The 10,038-nt window shown below is 35.1% G+C and overlaps 1 pseudogene across 1 annotated transcript; it reads left to right on the top strand.

Moving 5' to 3' along the window:
- The first annotated feature begins 5,416 nt into the window (after window positions 1–5,416).
- On the top strand, window positions 5,417–7,789 carry LOC143564610 (expansin-A10-like; annotated as a pseudogene). Its single transcript, XR_013140905.1, has 3 exons — window positions 5,417–5,825; window positions 6,339–6,649; window positions 7,270–7,789. The product of XR_013140905.1 is annotated as an expansin-A10-like (transcript).
- Window positions 7,790–10,038: the final 2,249 nt, after the last annotated feature.

Below are 10,038 nucleotides of genomic sequence, written 5' to 3'. Positions count from 1 at the left end.
TTAATGTTTTGAACTAAAAATGTCATTCGAATTAGTTGAGGGGGTAAAACAAAAATTTTATTTTTAACACACAACCTCCATTTCCGGTTACCTCGTTTTCTGGCAACCTTGTTTTTTCTGGCGAATTTGAGTTTTCCGGCTTCTCGTCTTTCAGAAAATGGAGATGGTTCATAGATGTAAAAAGGTGATGGAGATCATAAAGATTGTGCACCGGTGGAGATATGATGAAGATGATGCTCGCCGGAAACCCGCAACTCGATTTTCCGGCACGCAGGCGATCCCGGAAGGTGGCTGGGTGAGACACTGGTGGTGGCGGGGGCGGGGGTTGCGGTTTTGGGGTGGTGGGCGGTGAAATGATGGATATGATGTTCGCCGGAAACCTGCAACTCGCCGGAAAACTCAAATTCATATGTGAAGCTCGGTGAAATGATGAATATTGTGTTCTGAAAGACGAGATAGCCGGAAAACTCAAATTTGCCGGAAAAAGCGTGGTCGCCGAAAATACGAGGTCACCGGAAATGGAGGTTGTGTGTTTAAAATAAAATTTCTGTTTTACCCCCTCAACTAATTTGAATGACATTTTTAGTTTAAAACATTAACGAGGTTAGTGTTTATTTATACGGAGAGTGGTACAGGAAAATATGATGAAAGTTGGAAATGGTGGGTGACAAATCAAAAGTTTGGAGTGCTATCTAACAATGAGAAAAAATTTGGTATATTAAAATCCAATATTCCTTAAGAAAACAAACATTTTGGCATTAAATCCGAAGTGGGCCACAAGACTATTCATTTTTGTAGCAAGACCTTTGCACTTTTTAGTGAGGGCTTTTCATTTTTAGGCTAATAAGGTAAATAACAATAATAGAACTCATCTTAGGGGGTGTTTGGGATTCCTTATTTTACTTCTTTATACCTTATTTAAAGAATAAGGTATAAGTTACAATGTTATAACTTATATCTTATACAATCACAAAACCTAACTTTCTCAAACACCTTATAACTTATAACCTATAAGTTATAAGCTATAAGGAGCAAAAACAAGGAATCCCAAACAGCCTCTTAGTGATGGCTTTTCAATTTCATGCTACAAAAGGTAACACGCTTGCTAATAACTTTCTAAGCCTATTGATGTTGTTTAGTGAGGGAAGTGAGGGCGTTACCGCTAATCTTTACTTGGATCCACCGTAAGGCGTGTTATGATTCGTAAATTCATTAGAATCGGGACTGAATTTTTTAAAAACTAGCATTTATCTCCCATATTACGCGGTTGTTTTACGTCATTCGTTTCTGATATTTATATATATTTTTTGTTTTAATTTTATTTATCGTAAGTAAGTTAATAATATACACAAGGTTTGATAATGAAATAGTTTCACAAATAAATGAGATATTATAAACCAGTTTAAGAGCTATCTGAGTTTGGTGAGACCCATGACCCGCTTAGTATCGTTAATGTTCGCTATGATATAGACATCATTGGTAAAACACTAGCGTTAAACCCAAAAAATATATTCCTTAAATTAGCATAAAAAGAATAAATTATTTAAAACGACGTTTGTTTGGTCAGCAAAATCCGAACGATGGTAAAACCCGAGCATTGTCGGGCCCGGGCATTGAGGTGGTAACTTGACACGGATTTGATCAGGTTCGACTACGTTCGTTACGGTACCTGAGTTAAAGAAATGAGAAAATATAAAATTTGACTGGACCAACAGGTGGTGTTGGTGGGTAAACTCAGGCATTGTTAAACCCAAGCGTTGTCGGTCCTGGACGTTGAGGCAGTAAGTCTATGCGATTTCGATAAGTTTTTGTCACGTTCGTTACAATATCGGAATTAAGACAAACAAAAAGAACAACATTTCCATTCGGTCAGCTTCCGTTATGTTCGTTACGGTACCGAAACGAATAGGGATGGCAGTTAAACCCGGACCCGATGGGAATACCCGAAACCCGACATAATTGGGGCGGGTATTACTCGTCCCATTAGGGTTTGGGACGGGTTTGGGATTAGTTTCGAAATTTTTCGCGGGTCTGGGACGGGTTTGGGATTTATTAAATACCCGGTTACCCGACCCGATTACCCGATAACATTGACCCATTTACCCGATATACCCAACATAATTTTTTTTATATATTTGTTATATATATGTTTAGTATATAATAATATAGCAAGGTTAAAATAAGAAGTAGATTCTTCCTAAGAAGTGTAGAAAGTGAGTTTTCACCATTAGATCTAATAAAACACACCGCACAATAAACACACTTTTCATATCCACCATCAAATCAACATATTTAACGCACCAGATTACTTCTTACACTTCTTAGACAAACTCCACTTCTTATTTTAACCCCACCCTATAATAATATTACAAATTAATATATATATATATATATATGTGTGTGTGTGTGTGTATGTGTGTGTGTGTTTGCTTTTATTAGTTCCGATAATTGGTCATCATAACATTTGAAAAGTTTAATATTATTCTATTATATATACACACACACATATATATATATATTGTCAAAACCCGATGGGTTTAATTTGGGTGTGCCCGACGGGTATGCCCGAAACCCGCGGGTTTACCCTATACCTGATGGGTAATTACCCGATAAAAACCCGACGGGTTTGGGACGGGTTTTATAATCGGGTTCGGGTCTGGGAATACCTAGACCCATCCCAGACCCGACCCGACCCATTGTCATCCCTAGAAACGAAAAAAAAAAAACAAAATGCTATGGACAAGTAAAGAGTAGCAAAGTGGCCCATTCACGACTTAGCAACACCAAATTTCTCATTTATATATATCAGATAATTCTTTTATAAACATTTTGTGTACCCTAAACTTTCATATAATATAAATTAAAAGTGGAGGGTTCATGTACGAAATAATCTAAGAAAAGAACGTAAGAAATGATAAAATAATCTAAGAAAAGAACGTAAGAAATGATACTAATCTACAATAATCAAGGGCTGAAAATAAGAGGTAACATTTTGGTAATTAGAGAGTGGTTTCCAAACTAAAAAAGACATCAAGGATGTTTTGTAACAACAAAAAATAATAATAATAATAATAACAACAACAAAAGAATTAGAATCATCAACGAAACAATAACAAAAGAAAACACATAATAATAACAATAAAATACAAATCAACAAATACTTAAACCATGTGTAGTGATGAAATCTTGATCATTGGTTGGAACTTTGGTTTACCAAAGTCAACAACACCTAGGCGCCTTTCACAAAACGCTCTAGCCATATTTTCCCTTCAAAAGCCTCTAAACACCCCCCCCCCCCCCCTCCGTTGTGCCCCGGACGCTATGGGCATTTTTCTACTCTCTAAAACGTCCACTACAGTTGGTCCTATAACGTCTCATAATCGGAAATCAGCAATTAAAAAAATATATAGCAACATACATTTATAATAACAAACCAAATAATAACAAGAAATTAATGCTTACTGTTTTCATGGTAAAACGTTTTTATATTATAACCTAAAACTAGATTTAAGTAACGATCTCAGCCATCATAAAAAAACATGTATCTCAAAGATAATATCTTCAAGAAAAGCTAAACCCAAAAGTGTAGTGATGATATGATAAGGATTTTTATATCCTTAAGCAAAGCAAAGGCATGAGCCATCACCACTTTGGTGGGATGGTAAAGGCTTTAGCCTTTGGGTGAGAGGTCCAGGGTATAATGTAAATAGTAGAAGGAAAGCTTGAACATTCAAAAAAAAAAAGGCATGAAATAAAAGTGGTCGGTTGAGTTTAAGGCTGTAAAGTATTTTCTTTTAATTTAATTTTAAGTATGCTTACACTTCATATGCTGTAAAGTGGCCTCAAACCCCTACGAATCGCATCATAATTGTCCCCCATGCTTTTCACTTTTAACAATAATATTTACATTTACTTTCTTTATCCAAAAAGTTTCGGGTCAAAATATTAACAACATAAAAACGAAGTTAAGGGGGTTTATAGGATTCGTTATTTTACCTCCTTATAACTTTTTAAGGCATAAGTTATAAGTTACAAAGTTTTAACTTATACCTTATACACTTACAAAACGAACTTTTTCAAACACCCTATAACTTATAGCCCCTAAGTTATAAGCTATAATGAGCTAAAATAAGGAATCCCAAACACCTCCTTAACTATGTTTAAATAATCATTGTGACGTTGCAAAATCCTTGTGCTTGTGCGTGTGCGCGTGTGTGCTTGTGTGGGTGTGTGATGAACTATAATCGTGTTGAAAACAAAGGAAATGGTGACAGCCTATACGTTAACATTTTTAGGGTCAAAAGAATTTGATTCCATGCATGATATGAAGTGGAGAATTTGAATAAGTGAAAGGAAGTTGATCACTTGGTTGGTTGCATGTTTTACTTGGAAAAGGTTGGTATAATTTAATCACAGTTTTCCAATCAATTATCATTTTCTACAATGTTTATTTTATTTAATTTTAGTTTTTGAGAATCTAAAATCTTGAGGATTGGGATTTATAGTTTCTAACAATCTTATATTGTTGAAACTCCAAATTACTAAAATAAAGATAGTTAAAATTTACCAAATATATCACCCAACCTCTATATGTGATCATAAGTGGTCACGGATATTGTTTAATCCTCTCTTCGCCATGTACATGTCATACGTTAAAATATTTAGAGTTGTATAATAATAAGAGCCGATGGTCTCTTGGTCTAACGGCATCTGGTGTTTATCTCCACCATATTATCAGCATGTTCAAGCCTCACACAATGAAACCCCTAACGAGTCATAGGTCGATCGGAAGTGTAAAAGTTTAAGCTTTATGTGTACATATGAGAAAATAATCAAAATATCATCATCATCGTCGTACTCAGTATATCCCACCAATAACAATGTTATGGTAGGGTCTGAGGAGGGTAAAATGTAGACAAAATAATCAAAATATCAGAAGTGTAAAGGTTTAAACTTTATTAAATTGTTTTGTAAAGTGTTTTAAAAACAAGCTCATTGGCTTCACCTGTCCCATTCTAGCATGTATTTTAGAGATTTATGAATTATAACTATAAAATGAAAAAGCATGGCATCTATATGGAAGATGACATTCTAGCATTAACGGATTAACATATTTGTTTTTTGTTAACTGAGTAGAGGTTTCCAAAACATCAATTGCCCCGATTTGACACGAGCAATCAGTACATCCAAATTATGATGATGTTATTTGCCGCGAGCAATCTTATACACCTTAATATCCCTTTACCCAGGCTGTCTATTTCGTATGACGTTTATGAGCTTAAAAAAACCCTACATCTTTTGGTGCATTCGAGTATGCAAACTCCAAGTTGCACATTTTCAAGGACAAAAAACTTGATTTGTCCTACGTCAAGGCCCACAAACTCATAAATCAATTTTAAACTAATTATAACTGATATGATGATGTGAGGACAGAAATAGAGACTTTTACAGTAGAAAAAAGTAGTGCACAAAAAAGAGAACCCAAAAAGCATAGATTAAAGAATAGAAACCAACAACATCAGCACATGTAACCCTTTATCTCATTTATAAATAGTCTCATTCATCCCATTTACACATCTTCATACTCACTTCTCTACATCATAGTTTAACTTCACAAATATTGACTTTTCTACATTAAAATATCCAACACAATTCATTCTTCAGTTTTGCAAGAACAAAAATGAGGTTTCTTGATCTTTGCTTACTAGTGGCCATAACCACTGGCTCTATAACAATTGGTGCTAATGCCAAAGGTGGTGGTGGTGGTTCATGGTTGAATGCCCATGCCACATTCTATGGAGGTCAAGACGCTTCCGGTATTATGGGTAAGCTACTTCATGCGAAAAATTTCATAATTTTGACTCGTTTACTTGTAAATTATAAGTCGATTAAGTTAATTATTGAATTTCAAATCGGCTGGCTTAAGAAAAACATTAACCCTAACCTAGAGTCTAGATGTCACACTTAAAATCATGTAACCCAAAGATGACTCCGTAGAACATTTATCTGAAAGAGTGGTTGACATATTGCAATCAAGTAGTGACATGTTAAACATACTGGCTATAAATTAAACGTGTTTAATCAAACGTGTTAAACAACTAAACATTAGATTTAAAAATCTTACTATTTCCGTGTCATGTTTCAAGTTGTGTCAGAAATTAACATTAACACCCCTGATGCTTTTAAATATACTTTAAACTTGCTATTCTAATAATAAAAATTGCTTAATTATATTCAATGCATTATTATTAATTAAAAACTAGACCCAAGCCCACTCTATGTGTTCCAACTTCTAACTGATAATAATGATATGATCTTAACTGGCCTATTTTGCACAGGAGGAGCATGTGGATATGGTAATCTTTATAGTCAAGGCTATGGTACAAACACAGCTGCATTGAGTACTGCTCTATTCAACAATGGACTTACATGTGGAGCTTGTTTTGAACTCGTGCTTTAATGATGCCAAATGGTGTCTCCCAGGATCCATAATTGTGACAGCTACAAACTTCTGCCCGCCAAATAACGCGCTCCCAAATAATGCGGGCGGGTGGTGTAATCCTCCGTTGAAACATTTTGATCTTGCGCAACCAATCTTTAAGCATATTGCTCAAGAAAAAGCTGGAATTATACCTGTGAAATACAGAAGGTAACATGAATGTTAAGTAGTTTTAAGTTTTAACACAATTTAATTGAAACAAGTCATTTCAGTCATGTTTTATTTCTAAGGAGTCAAACGATTAAAGTAAAAAAAAATGTTACTTTTTAATGCCCAAAACCTTGTAAATCATGTTATTTATTACAGGTTAATTACATAAACGGTCCATGTGGCTTGACAAAAATAACAGGTTTATAGTCCAATTTTCAATTTGTAACATGTTTAAGGTCTAACACTAATTTATGTTGAAAATTCTGTTGAGTATTAAAAAATCACAGTTTCGCCCTTTTAACTAATTACATAGTCATGTTTTTGTAACATATTTGGGTCTAGCTTAAGGACACTTTATGTAATTATACGAAATATGTTACAAATGTTAAACGAGAATATTTACGTAATTTGCTAAAAGGGTAAGATGAAATTAATTAAAAATCTAATTGAACTTTTAACCAAAATCAATGCTAGACCCCAAACTAATTACAAATTATAAACCACGTAAACCCACCCGTTACTTTACCAAACCAGTATAAACTAAACGCTAAGAATATCATGTTTTTATAACTAACATAGACACGTGTACTAAGTTTGTTTTCCTTGGTTGATATTTGCAGAGTCGCATGCAGAAAGATTGGTGGAATAAGATTTACAATCGACGGCCACTCATACTTTAACCTTGTGCTCGTGACCAACGTAGGTGGTGCCGGTAATGTTATTTCTGTCTCAGTCAAGGGCTCTAAAAGCATGACATGGCAATCAATGTCACGTAATTGGGGTCAAAACTGGCAAAGTAACACCTACCTAAATGGTCAATCTCTATCGTTTAAGGTTACAACAAGCGATGGTAGAACCGTTGTTTCTAATAACGTTGCACCTCCTAACTGGTGTTTTGGTCAAACCTACATGGGAAGGCAGTTTTAATTTATCTGACTCAATATCCTAACTCAAGATTTCCAACAGGTTTTTATTGTTGTAACTTGCAACTTCTACTGTAATATAGTGATCAAGATTTAATTAGGTGGGCTCTTTTTGAACAGTCCTGATTGAATGACTAAACTAAAGTCTTAAGAATTTAAAGAATGTTAGAATGCCAACTAGGGTTGGTTGATGTATTTCTTAGTTAACTTGTGGTTGTGTGTGACAGGGTATTGTAATTTGTAACTTGATCTTATCGGGCGAGCCTTTTTCAGCCTGTTTCCAAGCAAGCTTCGAGCCACGAGCTTTTTGAACAGCCGTATCCCTGCACCTTGACTGTCACCTGATACAAAACAACTGATGAAATAAACTTCCTATACAGATTTTAATTATCAATATTGTAATAAAAACTGGATTTCAAATTAGGCTAATAAAATCATAACTCAACATAAAATAATCATAACACAAGAAAAACAACATAAATCAATTCCACCTAATCAATTTACAAAAAAATATTAATATTATATTAATTGGTAAGCCCGCGAGGCCATCATCGCCCGATTAAAATCGAATATATGGCTCCGGTAGCGGTGACCGGAGGAGCTTACGGAGGCGAACGTGGAAGGAAGGTTATAACGGGGCCTCCAGCAACCATCACAAGATGTGGTGGATGGGTGGCTGTACCCGCCGTCGCCAAAAACCACCGCCGCCGTTGCCCCACTCCGGTACCGCTCAGATAAGATCAAGTAGTGTTAAACTCTAGCGTTAGGGTTTTGGTCTCTATTTATAGAGCCTAGCTTATTATCTTGGATGGATACCGTATTACATTCGGGTATACGGGTTACCTGGTTCGTTAAATTTTATTTATTTTTTTCAACTACCAATGAATTAAGGCTAGCTAATGCCTACACGAGGTAACCCAATAACAAAAGGTGATTCTACCCATATACATTTGAGGGAAATTTGTCGTTTAGAATCATTGCGGTAAAACCTAGTTGGGATCGAATTTGGGTTGGAAGTCGGATTTGAGCTTGAAACATTGCGGGCTCCGGCACAAATTTTTATTTCTCCTCCAATACCAGTTGAGTTAAAGCTCGTTGGTGGTTCATTTAGATTAAGTAGAGCTCAAACTAACTTGAACCATGTATATTTCTTTTATCTTTTAATAATTAATAAAAGAGTTAAACACGGTCTGAGTTTAAGTTCGAGCTCTGGTAATCTAAACTAGGTGTGGTTGAGCTGGGTCGACTCATTTACACATGTGGGTTTTCCTTTAGAACTTAAGATTCCTTCTACTCTTCTAGCCTTGTTTATGATCTAACTAGTTTTTTATCCGGCGCAACTTTTTTATCCGGCGCGTTGTGCCGGGCAAGTCAGTAAAACTATGGTAAGCTGATAAGCCGACACGAATTCAATCGGTTTCGGTGGCGTGCGTTATTGTACTTGAATTCATACCAAATATGAAACAAAAAAAATTATAAAAATTGAGGTGGACCAATGTAGTCGCGTCGGTCTGTAAAACTCAAATGTTGGTAAAACCCGACAGTTGTTGATCTTGGGTGTTGAGACGGTGAATCTATAGGAATTCGGTCGGTTTCCGTCATGTTTGTTATGATACCGGAACTAAAAAAATAGTTGGTTTCCGTTACGTTCGTTATGGTGACTGAGCTAAAAAAAACAAAAAATAAAAACAAAATTTACGGACCAGTTCAATGCCGCCAAGTGGCCCAATAGGGCACTTGCGGCACCAAACTTCTTATTTGTTATATATAATAATTGGACCATTTTGACGAAAATACGAGTCATGCCGCTAATCGAAACTAAACCGAAAGGACTGGCTCGGTCTGACTGACTTTGTGGCTTAATGGTTTGGACTGATTTTATATCATTTAAATATTATTTTTATTAAAAAATAAATAAATGATTAAGATGGTCATGGTTACACTAAGGGGGTGTTTGGGATTCCTTATTTTACTTTCTTATAATTTTTCATTAAGTTAATAAGTTACAAAAATGTAACTTATGGAATTTTTTCTCTCAAATATAAAGCAATCACAAACACCTTATTACTTCTTAAAATGTTTATAAATTATAAGCTGGTAAATAATAGACAATCCCAAACACCCCCTAAATATGCATAACAAAACGCAACAAACATATTCAGAAATCAATTCAAACCAAACAAGTTAAATTGTTTAAATATCAAAACCGGCCTACTTGTTCCAGTTCATTCCATTTGGTTGGTTCCAACAATCTATAAGCAAGCCTGATACATATCACCTTAGACTATTCATTATGGTGACTGGTTGCTCACAGTCAACACTTGAGAATTACATAAAAATAAAAAATTAGTCTTTTTACCTCAACCGGTTGCATCCTTGGTTGTTCAACCAACCTAAGGTTGCAATCAAACTTTTTTATATAAGTTGGTTTTTTCTTAAAAGTTAAAACATTTAACTTTTTTTTTT

Source organism: Bidens hawaiensis, unplaced genomic scaffold (assembly GCF_021521415.1).
Source record: "Bidens hawaiensis isolate Kalapana, Puna unplaced genomic scaffold, B.hawaiensis_p1.1 tig00022097_1, whole genome shotgun sequence".
Classification (NCBI taxonomy): domain Eukaryota; kingdom Viridiplantae; phylum Streptophyta; class Magnoliopsida; order Asterales; family Asteraceae; genus Bidens; species Bidens hawaiensis.
Note: the sequence above shows the minus strand (reverse complement) of the source record. Positions and strands in the feature narration are given on the sequence as shown.